Source organism: Rhipicephalus sanguineus, chromosome 5 (genome assembly GCF_013339695.2).
Source record: "Rhipicephalus sanguineus isolate Rsan-2018 chromosome 5, BIME_Rsan_1.4, whole genome shotgun sequence".
Taxonomy (NCBI): Eukaryota; Metazoa; Arthropoda; class Arachnida; order Ixodida; family Ixodidae; genus Rhipicephalus; species Rhipicephalus sanguineus.
In genome coordinates, this window is record NC_051180.1 from 45,214,768 (window position 1) to 45,236,483 (window position 21,716).

Below are 21,716 nucleotides of genomic sequence, written 5' to 3' on the forward strand. Positions count from 1 at the left end.
AGTCCCCAGTCTCTGGGACGCACTGGGTCGCCAGCTCGGTCAGGGGAGTCCTCGAATGGGGTGGGGTTGAGGGGGGGGGGGGGAGGAGGATAGATTTCTCGAATCTCGGCCCAAAACGCCGGGGCGACCGGAAGTTTTCCGGCGGACTTTATTGCGCGTCCGTCCGTCCGTCGGGCGGAGGAAAAAGAAAATTAGGGTCTGGCCCTCGAGAAATGTGGTAACCCGAGTTTACGAGCTCTTTCTGAACGGCGTGGCCTCCCGCTCGCTCGCTTCTAGACCAAGAAGCGCCGGCGGCGGCAACTCGGCGCTACAGTGAAACCGCATTAGAGGCACGCCGACTCGTGGGCGTCAGTCAGGCACACGGGCCGCCACATCGGCTCGGCTCGTCTCGGCGCCGGCAAAATCTGAAGGACGGAAATAAGAACCATTTCCCTTCACTTTTCGTTCTGTGTATCCATCTTTCTATATTGTTACTTCCTGTCCGTCAGCTCTTCCGGTTCCTCCGTCCAAACGTATATATATATATATATGCCGCCCCGATCACCGTTGGTCACACAGGAATTTGTGCTTGCTCCGTCCCCACCATGCTGTGACGTTAACGCTGCCCGGTTAAGCGATTACCGTACTGACTCAGTGCTATTGGGGACGTTTCCGCCAGAGACGCGAGAATGATCGGCTTCTTGCTCAAAGAAAAAAAAATAGACAGCCATTTCTTTCTGTGCTGAGCGGCACTATTTTCTTTCTCACTGGTTTAAAACTCCTGTATGAACATATTACATATACGTAGAGTGGAATCGAGGAATCACTTTTCACAACACACACTATGCAAATTTTGATCACGTTTCCTGCATTTTAGAGAAAAACCTAAGTCCAGTAACAGTAGGAAGCAATTTTTATTAGGGCCGCCGTATTGTACTAGAAAAAAGCGTGCTTTCAAAGATCTTCTTCATAACATTGTCTCAGGTCTAACCATGGAACACGTGACAGGGTTGCGTCAGGGTGGGGCCTAGGCCCCGTATTCATGAAAACACCTCCCGTTAGAAATATTCCTGAGAGAAACTTTCAACCAATCGTGATGCTTGGCATGACTATAGCGAAGCCCACTGACCAATGGCAGTGAGAACCTATCAACGACAACCCATGGTGAACACGGCTCCAGAATATTTATTTAGGTCTAACCTAAGTGGCGGCCCTTTATTCCTACGTCATGCACTGGTGCGTAAGCATGCAAAGCTTTCCTGTAAGGTACAGGGTTGAAAATTGATAACAAATAGATTATTAAATAACGGTGAAATCGATGTTCCAGCTGAGGAAGTTTATTCGCACTTTCATTGCTGGTAACGCTACGTCATCTTAGTACCCACTACAATTTATTTTCTTCCTATCCAGATGGGCTGTCGTCTCCGTAATGTGAAGTTTCAATTTTTTACTAGCTACCAGAATGTATTCATTGTTACAGCGCGGAATGTTCCACTTCCTGGTGTGTACTTGATTAAGAGAAAATGGCCTTTCGAAAGAATCAAGACAACTCTGAATTCTGCATAATACCACAATGGCGATGCTATGTGGTTTTTTTAATGGCGCGAGGGCCTCTGGTGGCCATAGAGTGCCAAGTGAACATCCATTAAACACGGCTTAAGAGAATAGTTAGTTCCCAGAAAGCGTGAGAAAGAATTTCTTTAAATATTTTTCTCTGGAAACGCTTCTGCGTAGATATCAGCGTTAACTTCTCATTGCGCGAACAAAAGCCTAAACAGCGCAGTGAAGACCCATTGTTCGCTAGAAATACCGGCTTTTTTTTTTTTTTTTTGCCTTCACAATCTGGCTTTTCCCGCAAAGTGAAAAAATAGCAATATATTGCGCGGCTCGCGAACGTTTCTGACAGCCACTAAAACGGCTCATTGCATGTTACGTCTGAAAGCCTTACCGCCCCTCGTTTGAGCTGCCTCTTGAGCTTTGATTTCGTTTTTTTTTTTGAGTGCCAGAAGAGAACATAAGGATTATGGTTCATTCTGAAACTAATTTCCGGAACGCATTGCTGATTGTACTTGATGCTACAACAAAAACATCGCGGATTCTAGTATTGCAAGCAAAATTTTCATTAAAGCTCCCGCTGAGTGTCATTTCGAAGCCGGGTTTTGTTTTTCGGATAATCAATCATTTGATTGCAGTCCCAATCTTCTACTATCTTTGGCTGACGAGCGAACATGACGGAGCAGCGTCTTAGGCTAGAGGATCCGCCTCCACAAAATTTTATGCGAGAATTGTTCCGAAGGAAAAATTCTGACCAATCCGGATTCTCGACATATCATTAGTGAAGGTGAACGGCCAATGGGAAAGAACACCTACGAACGAAATACCTTGAGAATTCGACCCCGGATCACTGAGCTGTGATGTTTAAACTGTGACTTCCGGCATTGAACATGTAAATGAAAGAGCCTTGTAGCTACTTGGCACGCACAAAGAACGTCAACATAGGTACACGCAGAATAAGAATTTCGAATTATTGCCGCGTCGAAGTTACCCCCAGTTTCACTAATTACTTCTGAATCCCAGTCGTCTCATTCTATTTCCTCCTTTCTGATTTGAGCCTTACGGTCCTTGTTTCACTTGTCGCAGGCAAAACATCATGAATGCACATTCCAGGATAAAGGATACGTCTAATCTGTCGTGGGTAAAACACCAAATAAAAGTAGCGAGTACAAAAATATGCGAGACATTTAAGAACACGCAGTCCCAAGAGACCTATAGACGCCGATACAATGCATCTTATAGTCCAGTACGCCAAAGCAGCGATTGATCTTTTTTCCTACTCGCAACGCGAAGTATGCACAATGCAGTAGATATAGGAAATGGCGCGGGTGGAGAAGTCAGGAACGAATTCTTACATACTTCTTTATATGCATCCGTGATTTTCTTGTCATTCTGTGTATCGTTTCTTTTCTCGGTCAAACTGCAAATTGAGAGAAGTTGCGGGGCGTCGCCAAGACACAGTTGTCGTAGGCATAAGCGAGATGCCAGGCTTGTTTATGTCCCAAGAACACACGACTGGAACACGGCGTGGCGAACGGTAGCGTTAGGACGATGTAGAAAAATGAAAGAAAAAGAAATAGGAAAAGGCGCTTTTTTTTTCTTACAGCCGCCGATCACGAATTCTCGGAGTGTCGCCCACGACGAGGCCAAATGAAAATGGACGCACGTCGTCCCATCGCTTCGCCCGAACGCCACCGTCCTGACGGGCTTCTTTTCTCATAGTATTTTCTGCGGGCGGATCCCGCTTCTTTATTGCCTACAGCGTTGTTGTATTCACTTTCCCGTCCTTCGTTGCGACCCACTACGAAGAGAATAAGCAGATGTTATGTCCGGCGCTTTTGCTGCGTCCCTGTCTTCGGTATGTACGCTACATTCTCGATTTATTTTTACCGTGCAAGTCAGTACGTAGGACGTGAATCTCTAAAACATAGCGCGTCCCGGTAGAGTCTAACACCTGCGATGAAGATAAAGTTATCGAGGATGAAAAAGCAGGGTGCATATGTCGCAGGCGACAAAGTATCGGAATCGATTAAAGCGAGAGCGGCTTCGCGGTACATAGCAGCGTGAAAACCCTCCAGGCTTACTTTAGCATTTGCAAGTCAAATGAATGAAGTGGGTGCGTGGAACCACCTTAACTTTTCGTCTTGTCAGGTCTTCAAGAGGTAGTGCTAGAGGCAGGAAGTACGTTGAAGGCTTTTTGCCGGGACACGAGTTTCCGGGACCAAACTACAAAGTCGAAACTGTCGATCACACCATTGAATACGCTTAACTCCAAAAAAATAAAATGAAAAAAAAACACTAACTTGGCATACTCATGTGCATGGGGACGGGACATGCAGTCCTTGCTCGTCATTTTGACGTCCAGGGTTGCTTGTCTATTGCGGAATATGAAGTGAAGCGTAATGAATGTCATAATTTTCAAAGTGTCTGGACCTAACGGCTGTGATAACCTGATGCATTGTTATACTGCCAATGTTAATTACTCTTTAATCTGACAGACAGATAGACAATGAACTTTACTGAGGTCCTGAGGGCGACTCGGAAAGCCCCCTTACGGGGAGGAGCCGCCGCGGGCAGCTCTCACGTCGGCATGGGCAGGCCGTGCCTGACTGATGTTGCTAAAATAAAAAGAAGTCATTGCTGCGGCCATATTCCGCTTGTACATAAACATTCATGTCGAAATGCGCTTAGTGTAACCCTGACAGACGATTCAAGGACAGCAAGTAGACATGCGTAGGTAGCGCAATAAGTAAACTTTCTGTTGCGTCATCGTCTTTCAGTGTTATACTAAACTCAATTCAACATGAACGTGCACCAACTGGTCACATCCATTCCTTTGCCTGTACATAGAAATTCATATTTTGAGAAAGAGAAGGAGCAAGAAAGACAGGGATGTTCAGGTTGCAGCTTGTTTACTGCCCTAGACGTGTGCAAAAAATAGCGTGAAAGTAGAGGGTTTATGATTTAGAAAAACATAAGAAATTACACACGCACACACACACTCAATCGTTCGTGGTGGCTTCTAACTTGGTCGTATAATCCACTCGTATTTTATAAGAGCTCTCTTACGAGGAAAAAAATAACGCTCAGAAGATGCTGCGACTATGAAAGTTGTTCTACGTCATTCCTAATATTAACGCGATAGCGTTAAAGAGCTCGTATCGCAGAAATTCCGCCTTCGGCGTCGGGGCCGTTGGTTGTGAGCGAAAAATCATCATCTTGTCCGTGACCGAAAAATCGAAAAAGCTGCAAATAAAATAAATAATAAAAATGTTGGGTTCGAGTGAGAACCGAACCCAGGCCGTCTGCGTGGCAAGCAAGTGTTCTACCACACAGCCACGCCACTGCTTGGAGCTGCACTGAAAATAACTTTCATGCTACCCAAAACTACGCGTCCTGTATACAGGTGTCACAGTACGAGATGTAATATGGCAGTAATATTGCGTGGTACAAGCGTACATTGCCATCGGGCGTTACACCACGTCAATATCATAACGACTTGGTGGTTTAAAGGCAGCCACCCATTACAAAAGGCACACGCATTACTGCGCGTATTCCCTTAAGACCACGTAGTGGGTGCATCGCAGCTTCGAAAGAGGTTCTCGCGCATAATTGCTCCTGGTTTAAAGCATGCTTCCCATTACATAGGGCACACACCTTATTGCGCGCATTCTGTTAAACACTCGTAGTGTTCGAAGTGCGCGCTATGGGCAGGATATTGCTATCGCGTTCAACTCTTAAAGGCGAAGCTTAAGCGTCCCCCAAATTTTTATTGAGTTCCACGCTCATGGCATGTTGCAGAACATCAACCGTACATTTCCCCCTTTCGCCTTTATAACAAATCTTTGACTCACAGTGTAACATACACGCAAAGTTTTCTGGAAGTTTCTCCTGAATGTGATTTCTAAGGGAATAAATTAAAGTTTTGCACTGGAGGGATATGTCTACACTGATGTATCCATTCAAAGAGTAAAGTTTCGTCGAAAACTTCTAGCCTAAATAAGCAACAATTTGCGGATATATGCATGTGGAAATGACGACAACTTGGTCGGGGTTCGCTCTCTTATGTTCTTTACCGGCGTACACTGTAAAAAATATTTTGTGAAAAAAACAGAAATTGTCTGGCAGCTCTCTTGCCACAAAATTTCTGTAAAGCTATGTTTTCTATTTTAAAGTTTTCTGTGTTTTAACAGATTTTTTTCGTTTTACTTTACAGAAGTTTTCTGCGTAAACACAATGTTCAGTTTTCCGTTACAGAAAAAACTTGGTTTTCTGTTTGTCTTCTTTCTGTTATTTCACTGTTATTTTCTGTTTTACAGTACAGAAATCTTATGTTTAAAAACATGTTTCGCTTTTCAGACACTGAAAAAAACTGTTTTCTGTTTTCATTTTTCTGTTATTTCGCTAATAGTGTCCGTTTTCGTTTACAGAAACGTTATCTATAAGTACAAGTTCGGATATCGAGTAACAAAGGCTATGTTTTCTGTTACTGCCTCCCTGCTATGTCATTACTGCATTTTAATTCGGGAACATTATTTTTTATGCATAAGGATCAGCTTATATATATTGTCATAGAAAAGCATTCCTCAGTACGAAAAAGTAGTTATGTCACTTGCACAAGCGATACGCAAAAATATTTTGTTTAGCCAAATGCAATGGCAAAAATACCACTATATTGCGTTTGCATAATCCAAATATATTCCAATTTTTTAAATTTTATCTCGGGTTTTACGAGCCAAAACCAGGATATGATTATGAGGCCCATCGTAGTGGAGAGCTTCCGAAATTTCGACCATCTGGTGTTTCTAACGTGGGCTGACGTCGCACAGTACACGGCCCTCTAGCATTTCGCCTCCGTGGAAATCCGACCGCCACGCCGGGGTCGGACCCGCGACTTTCAGGTAAGCAGCCGAGCACCGGAGCCACTGTACTACCGCAGCGGACATCGTGAACTTCTTGGAGCTACACCCGCGAGGTGTTGCTTCCAGCACTCTAGTAAATAACGCAATAAAAACAGGAACGTTTCAGTAGATTCTCCTTTCATGATAAAAGAAACAAATCTTTATTTAAGCACAGGAAATGCTGAATGTAAACAGTTTCAAAATAATGAAAACTGCGTACATGTTGTCACCGTAGATTCAAACTGGTTTGGCAAATGTGTAGATATACCGTATTTACTCGAATCTAGGCCGGCCCCGATTATAAGCCGGCCCGCGAAATGCGCAAGGCCAGAAAAAAAAGCTTAATCATTGTACTCGAATCTAAGCCGACACCGCCCCCCCCCCCCCCACTTTCGCACATCATTTTTTCGAAAAAAAAATCGGCTTAGATTCAAGTAAATACGGTATATTCATAATGACACTGCAAATTTTTCGTTGAAACACTTAGCATTCATAGTCTCGCAGAGCTTTAAGTTGGTCATTTGTGGTGTGAGGCAGCGCTGCTTCCTTGACTTCTCGACCTTGCTCCCTCTGTCAGGGTTGAGTGCGGCGGCTGCCCTAAAAACGAATAATGATATTTTTATGTGCACCAGGCTGTTGCATGATTATGCTGAACATAATTGGCCACACTGAGAACAACATTGATTGTGTTGGTAGAGCGCTCAAGAAACCCTCGCATTGCCTCTTTAAGGTGTGCTGTGTGGAATCAGTTAAAAGAAAAAAAAAAACTCATGATCCAGATGGAGATTCATTTCTATAAAAGTACATTATGGTTCATACAATGTCATTTATTGAAATGTAAGGACTTGAAAGGAAATAATGCTCCTCACAGAGCAAGGTTCATGTGCTTTTAAACACTCACCCAAATACAGCAAGGGCTCATTAATTCGGATTTCATGGGTCCGGAAAAAACGTCTGAATTAACCGAGTGCAAAATTATCGAGAGTATGAAGAAAAAATACACAAATGACTATTATATCAATGCGTTTTCTTTTTCTTGATGAATGTGCAAGTCCAGTACCTATTTTGCATAAGAGTAAAAGCCACGATTCCTGTCATGAAGTTCATCGTTCACAATGAGACCGCGGCGCAAGACCCCGTGTATTAAGCCGAAACGTTTTCTCAACCCATCCCTTATTACGTACCTCCACGAGCAACACCACCACGCCCACGTGCTGATCATTTTGTCACCTAAAAATTGGCCGGCAACTGATCGCTTGTCCATTGGAATGTAACAAGCGAGTTTTATGTCAACTTGCGGAGTGCCGCTGAAGGTCCTCATCTTCAACAGCTGCCAGAATGTATGAGCTTTGTGACATTGTGCGCGCATAGCCCAAAGTCAGAACAAAGCTACCGTGCTTATATAAAAACAAAACAAAGGTGTTATTAAACAATGCATGTGCTTGCTGGGACCAGAAAACACCTCCGAGCTATCCTATTTTTCTAAGTGCACACGCATGATTGCATGGTAGGCACTATTGGTTTCACAATTTAGATCTGTTAAAAATTACACTGAAACCATTGTAGCGCGATAGACCCGGACAAAGTGGATGACGGTACACCATGGGCACAATTTTCACCACGGATTTTATGGCATTGCCCCAGACAATCAGGGAAAGAACATACTCATCCTAAAGCGCATGCGTGCACATGTTCTGCATTGCAAACAAAAAGAGATATGAAAAAGTCGTGTGTAGCTATATATGCGAAATAAACTTATAGACGTGTCGCTGACGCAATCTGTGCCTATTTTGCTTACAGGGAATTCTCGCTTGACCGCGCCATTGCTCGTCGGTCCTTTGTTTATTGTGCCTCTTTCTCTTTCTGTGTTGTGCTCACAAATATGGTATACCAACTAGCCCGGACACACACCTTGCTCCGGCAGCAGAACTGCATAAAAAAGTGCTAGCTCTTACTTAAATTAATGAAAATTTTCATGTTACTTGGTGCCCCTTCGATATCTTCATTAAACAGTGATTAAAAATACTTCGCACGTCAACCGTTCTATATACTATCATTATTTAAAATCTTTTATGACAGCTCAGAATTCCCGTAGACAATGAGGGTTGCAACGTGGGCTTGTTGGTTACTCATTTGAACAGCTTTTGGTGTAGCGCGAAAAGGAAACACGGACACGAAAAGGCACAAAGGAACACCGTAGACAGTTTTACACTCACGCTGAACATTTCTATCTCGTCATTCCTTCCATCAGAACCCTCACTGACTTAGCCAAATGGGAGTGTAGTATCAGATATTGGAAATTCCGCAGTACTTGTCTACTTTTGTACTATCTAATGTGGCTTGATCTAAGTTAGTTGCATGAATCTTGTCCAAAAGTCAGAAAAATCACATTAAGTTTTACCTTTGTGTGAACTCCAGGGTTAGGCTGACCTCCATGCGGTATTCAATAGTAAAGGCGAAGTGTGTAAAGAACATCAACTTGAATGCCTGGCACCGTGTGGTGGATTCGATCACAGCATGGGTATCAATACAGATGGTAAATGCCCCGGCAGTCAGAAAGTTTTCTCCTGGAACAAAATATTTACTGTTTAGAAATATTCAGCAATATATTGCAAGTATCCATAGAAATACCTTTGCCAATGATGAAAGGGGAGCACGGCACGTCTTCGACGTTATCTTCACTTGTACTTGCCTGCAATGATGAAAGTTATGAAGTTAATTATGCGCTAAGTAGCCATTAAAACTCCTGTACCCTGGAGTTCAAACAAGCATACGAAGACAATTAAAAAGTTAGCCAATATTTTTTATTGAACTACAGACATTGTAGATGTCATGTAAAATAAAAATAAATAAATGCTATCAATAATAGAAGGTAAATTAAAGCAGCGAACAATTTGAGGAGCAGGCCACTGTCAAATAATTCTCTTACCTTCTGGTAGCTGAAGATGCAGCAGCACCTTAGGGCACTATAGCATCAGTGCCAACTTAGTGTGATCCATTATGTAGTGTCTTAGCGCCGGTAATTTGGGCTTCCATGACACACAGCGATATAAATCCTTTTGGACTCTTCGTTTTCTTTACAGTCCTAGTTTCGTCCTCGGTATCTCGTAGCACTAGCTCAGAGAAGGAATTCTCGGAACACTTTTCTGTACTGTTCCAATGGGCACTTCATGCAGAATGCATTCATGTTTTTGTGCAGTGCGGCACACTTCATGAAACGTGGCACAGTCGTCTTGGTGGTACCACAGAGACTGCAGACATGCATCGCTGAAATAAATAAAAAACTGTAATTACCGAAAGAAATAGAAAAGTCTGTTATAACGGTAAGCACTTCTGTAAAGCTATAAAAAGAAAGGACAGGAGGCTAATGCCTGACTGTAACAAACATTTTTTGCCAATTCAGAGAGAATTAATCTTTAACATTAAATGCTATAACTAATTGAAACATATTCCTAATGCTTTCAAAAAGCCTTTAAAGGCATCCGCATTTGCACGGACGTGAGGCTAAGCATGCAGACGAATAACACCTGAGCACGTGGGCGCGCTCAGTGAACCTGCATTGCAGAAAGTGTTTACGCAAGGAATCAACAATGCATGCGCAATGACGTTCGCAATGACGGTTGCTTCGCGTCGACTACTTCATTATTTGGGCTAGGGAGCCACGAAGTTGCGATTTCCGTTACACTTTTTCGTTACCAGGAATCCATTTATAAAGGGCACGTGGTGGGGAAATTTGTCCAATGATCTGTATCAATCTGGGAAAACTTGCCACCTGAGGTGGAGCAAAATGTCCTTCGTTTTATGAAAAGCAGAGTGTCAATTGGTTTTTATTTTTACTTCAAAACTCGTTCGAGTTGGGCTAAGCCATTGGGCCAGAAGACGAGTTGCACCTGCCTGCAGGGCCGTAGCCAGAAATTCTTTTCGGGAGAGGGATTCAACCGCTCTTTATGTATATTCGTGCGTGCATATTTACACATGCAAAAGCTAACAATTAATTGGGGGCGGGGGTTGAACCCTCACCCTGGTACGCCAATTCCTGACTATTACGTGCTGTAAACTAAATAGCGTGAAATTTGCTTCTCCGCAAAAGAGCAACACAATACATATGTTCAAGATCTATAGAATATTGTAAATGTTTACAAATCACAGAACATTTCTAATGAGCAATTCGCTTCATTCAAGGACAGATGCGCTTAAAGGAGTAGATGTTATTCTTTCAGTGATAATATTAGCGTAATTACAGTTTGTTTCGCATGGCGTCATTTGGCAGGAAACAGCGCCGTCAAATAAACAAAGCACATCTGTCGCGGTAGCATAGCTGGCTAAACACACCGACCAATCCGTCATATGCCAGTCGTCTGAGCAGCTCGGGAGCCGCTGTTATGTGCCAAGCTGCTCTTTTTGTAGCCTACATGTCGATAGGGCGGAGGTATACAACGGATGTCCTTCTAAACCTGTCGACCAAAACGTGCGCACGTCTTTTTTTTTTCAGACGCCCTAAACCTCACGCGCGACAGAACGCGCGCCTCACAGAGCTAAAAAAATTCGCGTTCAGCGACGAACACATCTCGTAACTTGGTTGCGTTATTCAAAAGTTGTATCGGTACTTTTATTCGACGAGGAAGTCTAATAACTACTGCCGCCAAGCACTGGTGAACAAAACGGGCGAGAGCCAACGAAAGATTCATTCGCCCTTCAATACGCCACTAAAAACAAAGTCCGCCTCTCCGGAAACCGGGATCCTTTAACGGTAGTCACGATCGATGTCCACAATAAGCCTTCACGAACGGCTAGAACAGCGGCGTCGGCATTGGTGCTCCACTGAGAGATCACATGTGGCATGTGCCACGATTCACCGCCTGTACTACGAGCGCACTTGAGCCCACTTTCCAGAGGTCTTCACGGCTTCACGCCGTTGCGTGTAAACCACGGATAACAAACGCGTATCTAACATGAGCTCCAGCAGGGATCACGCCAATCCGAAACGCGCCGAGTTTCTCCTACCGAGGAGAAGACGTGCTCCACCGCAACGCAGGCTGAATGCAATGACGCAAGGAAGCGCGTGTACACGTCAAGCCCGTGTCCCATTGGCTAGTCACTCGAGGTATCAGTTTACCGAGTGGATGGGCCCCACACGTCTATTCGGCAAACTAGGTTTACCTAGGTTATCTATCTCCCGCCAGGAACTTGATGCTTCGTAAGGAAGGTCATCCAATGATACTACGCCCAGAAGCTATGCGTTTGCCCGTTCCCGCCAACAATGTTCAAAATACATAGCATTATGCAACCAAGCAGACCTTATGATGCAATGACCACTACAAAACACAAAACGCCGTACACCAAGCCACAACGTCATTGCTCAGGACCATGTTCACTATGCAGGAGAAAGCTACCTATTACACGTAGATAAACACACAAAAAAGCAACGTTCGCACTTTAATTTAAAAAAAAAGAATTATATAACGTCGCTCGGTTAGCTGAGCTGAGTTATACGCACTTCATTAGTTTTTAGAGAAAGTCGGGTCAAGCTACAAGAAAAAGATACGTGCAGAAACACAGAATACACAGGTTTTATGTAATAAAGAAACAAAGCGGGTAAGGTGAACAAATACCTATCATTATTCCGCACAGCGAAACCTCGCTAATGACAGCCCGCAGAGAACGCACATGAATTGCGCGGCGAACGCTGTAGTAAGCGCTCTGCAACCGTCCAAGTACAAATTCGCATACTTTGACGTACGCTGCCGCTACCAGCAAAGAAATAAATGCGGTACAACAGCAGGCGTTCCCTCAAGCACCACTTACAAAGCCTCATCAGTATTTCTACCAAAGCATGGCAGGAATTCCGGCTCTCGCACAACGTTGTGGTCGCGCGCGCTGCAGACGCAAAGCTGAATTAGAAACTACGCGAGAGCGAATTTCGCAAGCGGGCAGGCATAACAACGAGACCTTGCTGTAAGGAACTCTAGTTAGAAGCGAACCACCCACCTTTCAATGACAGACGCACAAAAAGCAGGAGCAGGAGGGTGCCGTAGCCGCGCTTTACACTGCATGCGTGCGTAGCCGCGCTTCGGCGTGAGCGGTAGCCATCTTGTAAATGTAGGGGCCCGCGAGGAATAAACGTAGAACCGCAGAAAAGGCTCTGAATATTAATCAATCAAAATAGCATTGTACGAGAAACCAGAAAAACATGAAATGTTATTTCATGGACATTTGTAATCTTTCAGGTATTTAAAACTGTGGAGGTTCAATTTTGAGTCGTTTGTTTTGCTGAAGGTCACGAATAACAGAAAATTTCGGTTTCTCGTTTTAACAGATTTCCTTCATGGCACATTTACAGAAAGTTTGTCTCGCGGTACAGAAATTTCATGTATTTTATCTGTAAATTTACAACTATTTTTTACAGTGTAGGAAAGCATGTGTCCCCGAGGTGCTCCGTCAATGCTTTCTTGCGTAGCGATATCACACCTCAATTCGAAATGGCCTCGGCGAATCGTGAAAGGGAGACTCACGATCGAAGAAGACGTGCGTGCATTCGGTACAAAAAGGACGTCTTCGATCAAACACATTCCAAAGATCGCACGTGGGGCATCTTACGTACGAATGCATAGCACTTTCTTTCTCGCCGCGTTAAGAAGCAGCGAGCTTTTCGGAGAAAAACCTCCCGCGGAGAAATGACGTGTGCTCATGGCGAGAATGAGCTCGCGAGTATTGCGGAACGCTGAGCTTCTCGAGAGAGCGACATTCGCGTTTCCCTGTCGCATGAAAAATGAGGAGCACTGCTCGCGTTGTCGAAACTCTCGCGAATGCGTGACGGCTGCGAATGCGGGGCCACCTTTTGACGAGATGGAACCGGCATCGTGTAGAAGGTGGTACGCGGTGACTTGTTGATAATAACGCGGTCGATGCGGCTTTCTACTCGGCAAATGTCAGCCACTCCGTAGGTATGCGGTGCATAGCAACAACACCTGCCATGCCATGTTACAGAGATCAACGCCCTAAGACACACGTTTTTTTTTTTTTTTTTTTTTAGCAACATCCCCTGAGATTCTCGGCAAGTAGCGTATATGAACCTCGTTTTTCATTCTGCTGTGGAAGTGGATCTCAACCCTAACATGCCTTCAAAATCCGTGTTACCGAAGGTTTAATAAACGTTAAATGTTTAATGTGCGATCTCGACGAGGCCAATGCGCTAAATTTTACCGCTTCACGTTTGCAAACGTGGCTCAAATGTTTTCCGATGTGTTGAACCGACACTACCGGTTATTAAAAGGCTGTTTTTACAGTTCGGCTGCCCTTGCAAAATAACAAGTCCGCGTTTTCCGTCTAGGCCAAGCCTCAATATATAGAAATACTATATCGAGGTGTAGACAATGGCGGAAGCGAACAGTAAAGCGAACTACTGTCGTTTAGAAGGCCTTTCGCTTAACCATAATTTCTTTTTTGCAGGCATCTCCCCATCATCTCCAACACACCTTGTCCAGCGGGAGGTAATTCCATTCTGTGCCTCCAAGTTTCTAAGTTCCTCTGCTCCACCTAACACTTTGGCATCCTCGGCCGAGCTTTCCATATCTTGTCATCCATTCCGACACTCAAACTGACCATCGATTATCTGTCATTCTAATCAAGTGAGCTACCCAGGTCCATTACTCCCTCTTAAAATCTACTAGGATATTGACGATACCCGTGCTCTCTGGTCCACTCTGCTCTCTTCCTCTCTCTTAGAGTTCCGCCTATGATTTTTCGTTCCATCGCATGGTCCCTATCTTCTTTACGGGTTTCTTTTTCGTTCTCCAGGTTTCTTCCCCGCATGTTTGAACTGGCAAAATACATTGATGTACAATTTTCGCTTTAGTGACAGCGGTAGGTTAGTGGCTATGAGTTCAGAATATCTACCGTAAAATGACTCCTCTATCCTTATTTTTCAGTGGAGTGCCTTTACGTGAGTATCTTCGCTGTTATATTGTGCAGAGGTGCATATATATCCTTTCTTCAGATTCAAGGAAGCGGCTGTATATCACGAACTCTCCCTTTGTCGCAGGACCACCTACCACTATCTCTGTCTTCTGCGTTCTCGTATTCAACCCTAATTTACCCGCCACGGTGGTCTAGAGGTTATGGTACTCGACTGCTGACCCGATGGTCGCGGGATCGAATCCCAGCCGCGGCGGTCGCATTTTCGATGGAGGCGGAAATGCTTGAGGCCCGTGTACTTAGATTCAGGTGCACGTTAATGAACCCCAGGTAGTCTATATTTCAGGAACCCTCCACCACCGCGTCCCTCATAATCATATCGTGGTTTTGAGACATTAAGCCCCAACAATTATTATATTAACCCCACTTTGACGCTTACTCGGTTTAATTCTTCAGTGATTTTTCTCAATTCGCCGCTGTCACTGCTGAAAAGTACGATACTGTTTGCCAATCATCAATCGCTAAGATATTCTCCGTTGATTTTTATTCCTATTTATTCCCAACGTAGTCACTGAGATGCTCCTTCTAGACAAGCAGTGAATGTATACGATAAATATATACGAAATAACAAATATAATAACTAAATAGGCATTGTGATAAACCACGGCCAATGCCGTGTAGGAGGAGTCGCGCTAGACGCGCAGTGCCCCGCCCTTACTGCTATGCAACGTCCTTTCAACGACGACTGTAGGCGGAACGCGGCAGATAAAGTGACGGCCACCCACTTTGACACGTGGCTTTGGTGGACGCCTTCGAATTAATTCTCACTCACTCCTAACAGGGCCGTTGTCACTCAGCTAGCTCAGGAGACAATGGCAACTGCCGCCACCAGCCGTCGAAATCACTGCGCTTCGCACTCTGTTTAGAGGGCGGGTGTTCTTGATAAGAGCGGCGCGCGGACATGGACTCGCTCGTCACGACTGACGTGCGCCGATCAGAGCACTTCACACGGGCGTTAAGTGACCGCGCCCAGCTTGTGAGCTGCCACAGAGGATTTGCGCTAAACACGCGCGTGGAAGGAAGATGCATGCGGCGTGTGGAGAGCGAGAGCTTCAGAGAGCGATTGCCCGCGTAGCCCTATCCGATACGATCCGATCGCGCAATGCTCCATTAGCTTCGTCGGCAGGCGCGCGAGCAAACCTGGGATCGAGTCATTTTTCGAGCCGTCCGAGGTTTCTCAGTCTCCCCGCGCAAATTGCGCTGGCGAGAATACGCTGCTAGCTACCCGACGGCAAAGTTTTCGCCTAGGCAGACCCGAAAGACATGCCGAGCAGTCACTCGCACAACACGCCGAACAAGGTCGGGCCAGCGAAAGGGAGTGGTGGGAAGCAACTTTCCCGAAGAAACTGAGCGCAGCTCGCAGATTGCGGCGGGGGGAAGAGCCGCGGAGAGTGTGAAACAACGAAGAAATGCATAAGTGTACGCATCCACCAGCCGCATCCAGCCTCATATATTATAGAAGGAGCCCGCACGTTCCATGTTTAAACATACAGCATGCGATGGAGGCAGCGGTAAGGATGATCTTATCCCCCCTTGCCCCCTCTGTCCCGCGCTCGCTGCATAGAGTCTCATGCCCCTCACCCACAACTTCTCTGGAAGGTGCAGTGCTTGTAGTGGGTGGAGCCTGATGGCGGCGACCGCGCGCGTTCGGCGGCATCTTCCATCAGACGCTAACTCTGTTAGCGCCGAGGAGCCTCCTCGCGTGCACCGAGACAAATCGCCGTTCAGTCTCAGAGCCCGGCGGGCCCTTGTCCTTCCGGAAACCTTCTCCTAACCGCACACGTGCTCTCGGGCTGCCCGTCTCCGCTTCGGTCCTTTGCGTCCGGCTCCTCGAGACCGGAGGGCAATCGAAGCTTCCGCCTTAACCATCCGAGCGGGCGATGGCGGAATGTCCCTGAGCCGCTTGTGTGTGCGCGCGTGCGTGCGCATGTTTTCTTGCGCTTTGAACGTCCCCGCTGTATTTCGCTTTCTTCCTTTTTTTTCTCTTACGACGCAGTCATTGAGACTTCTAACGCATTTCACTCACGCTGGTTTAGTTATATTTTATTTTTGGCTTCCGAATTTACCTCTGCAGATGCACTCGGAGGCAAAGAGCGATGTCGATTTGTACGGTGCGTCTGGCGAAAATCTCCCTGTCTCGCTGTGCTTGCTTCTCGCTTCTCGTTCTAGCAAATGCGTTTTGAAATCCAACGGAAATACGGGGGCGTTCTGCGCGAGTACCTCCGTCCAGTTTCGCTCCCGCACGGACCTCTGCAGCTTCAAAGCCGGCATTGACGTAGGGATATTTGGCCACCGCGTTCCCTCAGTTTTTATCGGGAGTCAATGCCTGTAGTGGCTCATTTTTTTTTCGCTCTAGCTGATGCCTCTCTCGCTATTTTACTTAATTTCCTGTACCACTGCCCCGAGGACCTTCCTACCAATACAGCAAGTTATTGCTGCAGCCTTTCGGAGCCATTATGCTTGAGTAACGCATTGCCGCGGTTTCGCCTCTTCTTTCATGCAGTGCACGTGATTTGCCGAGACATATTTATGCACTAACGTAGCGTAAAGGCAGGTTAGACCCTTCCTGGGATGGTTCGCGCTACCTTTCTTGTTTCAGTATGAGTTTCATAACGGAGATACCGATTACATGGTGCTGCTCGTTCCCTTAATAATAACAGCCCTAGAAAAGAGAAGCTCTCGGATATATATATATATATATATATATATATATATATATATATATATATATATATATATATATATATATATATATATATATATATATATATATATATATATATATGTATATATATATATATATGTATATATATATATATGTGTGTGTGTGTGTGTGTGTGTGTGTGTGTGTGTGTGTGTGTGTGTGTGTGTGTGTGTGTGTGTGTGTGTGTGCGTGGGTGCTTCGCGTTCATATAAGGAGGCAAAATTCCTGCTGAAAGTTCACCTTGCGAGGGCCATAAATAAAAAGAAATGGTACTGCTTTGCTTTTGAGTGGCTTACAATGGAAATAAGCAAACACAGGTGCTCTTGCACCAGAAAAAATGGTTAGATCGGGTGAGGAAAACAGCTCTTGTTTATTGTTATTCTTATTTTTCAAGGTACCCCTGAAGTGGTGATGGTTGCACAAATAAGCCATAGCTACGTGAGTTCATCGAAAGTAGCGACTCCATGAAGGCGCATGACGATGACGTCACACACTATCATTCGGCAAGCTTAATCATTTTGTCAATGTAACTACATTGTATGGGACAGTTTAAATACATAACACTACAAATGCAGCAGCTTCTCTAAACTCCCCACATAAATAATCATGGGCATTTAAAACAGGGAACCGACCTTGACTAATGGGGTATTGAAGCTTTATGGCGTTTTTCACGTACTTGTGATTTACTGTTCATTAAGTGAAGACAGCTGCCTAATCTATTCTATTATGATTCCATTTTTCGTTTCATCACTTTACCTCCGGCGCGCTACTATAAAGAAGAACAGTACCGGTAAATAACTTCTTGCATGCTGTGTTTTTAGGGGCGAAGCTCCTTAAGACGGCACCCGTTCGTCCCTCGTAGTCGTAGTCGTAGTGCGTAACCAGTCTTACGCTTTGACCTCCAAGGTGGTGCCGGTGGGAGATTTTTCCTGTGCGTTGTTGAACAATAAAAAATTCGCAGCGTGCGCGTTAACTAAAAGCCGAATTCTTCTGTCTCTCATTCCCCATGAGCAGCCATTGGCATGTTCCAGTAGGAAACGTTAGTAAAAGTAGAAGTGTAAGTGTTAGCTAAAAGCCGACTTCTTCTGTCTCTCATTCCCATTAGCAGCCATTGTTTACCTCCAAGGTAGTGCCTGGTGAGATTTCTCCTGTGCGTGATTAAACAATCAAAATTTTGTTCAAAACGCGGTTGATTGATGAAATAAACCAACGAAAGACGCCAGATGTTTTGTAAAAGCAAAACGAAAGAACGCCAGATGTTTCTAAAGCAAAGTGAAAAGACGCCAGCTGCTTAACGAAAGACTCTAGATGTTTTCTAAAGCAATGGTTTTCTAAACAATGAAAATTCACAGCGTACACGTAAAATTAAAGTGAGCTGCAAGTCGTCATAACTCATCGAACCTTTAGTATAAACGCGCCCGATCTCACGTCGGTGATGATGTACTGGGCAGAATTCACGGAAGATTCACGGTTTACCGATGAACCTCCGCAGCTTCGCCCACTCATCATCATTCACTCCGTGGATATGCTGTGATTTTTTTTGTTTGCTATGTACCACACTGCAGTCAGTCAGTAAAGTATACGATGACGGGCGACTGTGGTATATCTTCATTTCCATGGAAGATCATCTTGCGACGTGCGTTGACGTTTCGTGGTATTATCGACGATGTCGTTTCCTGCTGCAGAACACAGAAGCGAGTTGAAAAGCATATGATATGGACGGTGGAAAAAAAACGAGAAATCATATGAGGGAAAATAACTGCTGACGCGCGACGCTGTCCTAAAAAGTAAGAGATTTTGTCAAGTAGTGTGTGAAAGTTTTACCGCTGCCCCGGTGGCTTTGATGACCCATAAATAATAAAGCAGAGCCTTGTAGCTATTGCGAGAAAAAAAAATGCACGGACGAAGTAAAAGCTTGCAGTTTTCTTCGCAGGTTAGGGTGTGGGGCTACGGCTTTTGTAATAAGACGAGTAAAAAAATGAATTAATATGGCTATACGTGACGTTAGAAAATGAGTCATACAGTAGGCCCGCCTATCCGCAAAACTAATTTCTGAATATTAAATCAGTGAGAACCTCAATACCGCTCTCCCAGAAAGCTTCGAGCGTAATACGTTTTATTTTAACAGCGGTCAGACTGCGTCATGCGCAAATATTGGTGACTTCATAAAACTGGCAGTTCCAGAGTGTTTTGTGCTCGAACGCAAGGACTTGAAGACTATCTGCACGGACTTTATCTGCGGTAATCTGTGTGGCCATCCTGTATCATCTATTGGGTTCTCCATTTACAAGTATTCTTCGTACACGAGGAGTCGTATGTGTACATAGTGCTTCATATTGTCTTTTTTATTAATTTCTGGTCTTTTACTTTTATTGTTTCTGACATCAGTGTTTAATTTCAATACTAATATGATGATGATGGGATAGCTGGCTCTAAGGTAACGTATCTTCCCATGTTTTTCATATATATTAAAGAAAAGAAGGACTTCTTCTGCAGTATAAAGAAATTAAATTGACTTACCTTCTCATCCTAGAAAAAGAAAGGGACCGAACTAAAGACAGTCCACTCGGTTCCACGCAGAAAGTCCGAAATAAACTTATTAAGTGAGCCCAAATCGCTCGAAGTTCGGAAAAGCAAATGAATTAAAGACACTATTTGATCTCACGGAGACAGGTACAAAAGAGACTTGTTTTGAATTTGCTTCTCATTAAGGTAAAAATTACAGCCTACATGCTATACTCTGCCACTCCTTAGAGCTTTTCAGAATGCTTTCTTTTCTTTTTAATGTTTGTTTAACGTATGCTGTCAACAAAGCAATTCAAATGAGATATTTACACAGCGCGGACGTATTACCCACGTCAATGTAGACATTTCAAAAGAAGCAGAGTGGATCGAGGGGTTCTTTTTTTTTTGTTAGATACAAGAACAACAAGCCTGCAGATAATGAAGGCAAGAAGAGTATAGTGTGTACTATGTGTTGTATATAAATGAAAAGTAGTAATTATAAGATAAAGGCAAAATTCAATTAAAGTGGACGAAAACAAATAATGGCACACAAATAATGGTACTAATTGAAACAAGGATCACAAATTAAAACTTCTTTAGGGTTTCTCAGACTTCATGAAGCACTACCAAAAAACTCACATGCAACTTGTTAGTTCTTGACGTACCGATAGGAAGCCACTTGTTGAGTCGGCAGATTGTGACTACGCCATGGTTCATCATGAGGTCTTGTTACTAGTGCATTTGCTTGTTGCATGAATTTTATTACAGTGTGAGGAGGGATACAACGCTGCGAAGCTAGCTAGGATTTCGCATATGTTAGTCGCAATGGCCAAGCGAAGCCCTGACTATTCTTTCTATTCTTGTTCATATTAGAAATATCACGTCCAGGCAAAGCAGCTTAGCACGTGATTATGGCTATCCGACGTTCAGGTACGCTAAGGTGATCGAGATAGGTTCTGAAGTTAAGCGTGATTATTTTACGCGATATAGATGAAATGTTTGCCTCTTCTTTTGTGTCTCGTAGAAAGATGCGAACGTTGTCAAATATTCTGTTTCTTGAAGTTTCGTTGCAATATTTGTGCACTCAGTCCAAATGATGTTCTGAATTACGCAGCCTTCTGGTAGAAATTTTAAAGCATCTCTCCAATCTTTGTAGAGGATAATTTGCAACTGCCCAATGAAGAAAAGACGCGAAGTGTTCTAGATTCTTGTTAGACGTGAATTTCACGAAACGCTCGTGCACTCCACGGGGACTAGGACTCGTCATGGCATCCGCGAGCTAAGGAAATATCACCCGCCTGAAATTGAATGAAAAATAGAAATTTGCGTCCTAATCCGCAGTGCGTACTGTCAAATGTACATGTACATCAGGGCCCGTATTCACAAAAGCTTCTTACGCCAAAAGTTTTCGTAAGAGAATATTTCAGCCAATCACAGTGTGGGACATATCATTAGCGAAGCCGGTTGACCAATGGGAAAACGCACTTATGAAAGAGAAGTACAGTAAAACCTCGGTGATACGATCACGGCTCGTACGCATTTCGGGGTGATACGAATTTTTCTGTGGTCCCGGCCAAGGCCCATTAGCCTGCAATGTAATGGTGTACGGTTGTTGCGAACAGATTTTCACCCAGTTACGTTTGATACGAACGTACGCTAGGCACAGGTACGAGCAGGTGCTGCCGGCGCTCTCGCGAAGGACGCGGCAGTCACGCGCGGGCGCGGGCATGCGCGCTGCGCGACTATCAACGGTGCGTCGTTGCCTCCAAGATAGTGCGCGCGAACCTTGGAGGCCTTTATGCGCCTTCGGATTTAGATTACAGATGATGGTGACGTCGCGCTTTCTTCCCCCGACGCGTTGACGCGTGCTCCTGTGCTCGAGGCAGCAGCGTCTTTGTACTGTGTTAACACGTGCCTGCCACGTCGATTCTATGAAACAAGACTGAAACTTGGGCTGCGGGTCCGTCATGAAGTCCCATGAAAAGTGGACGAAGACCCCAAGAGACGAAGCGGACGGTCTTGGCGAAGGAGCTTGGCCTGTATCTATCGTGGCAAAGCGCTTCTTAAGTCACTTTCGCCGCATTACTTGGGTATCATGC

The 21,716-nt window shown here is 44.7% G+C and overlaps 1 protein-coding gene and 1 long non-coding RNA gene across 4 annotated transcripts in view; one reads left to right on the plus strand and one right to left on the minus strand.

Annotated features, from left to right (window-relative positions):
* Positions 1–21,716, plus strand: part of LOC119393565 (hemicentin-2) — a 271,691-nt gene that overhangs the window by 57,457 nt on the left and 192,518 nt on the right. The window lies entirely within an intron of this gene.
* Positions 6,840–12,501, minus strand: LOC125758714 (uncharacterized). Its single transcript, XR_007416344.1, has 5 exons — positions 12,423–12,501; positions 9,364–9,701; positions 9,066–9,126; positions 8,836–9,001; positions 6,840–7,031 (listed from the first exon to the last, which is right to left on the minus strand). It is a non-coding gene; the product is annotated as an uncharacterized LOC125758714 (long non-coding RNA).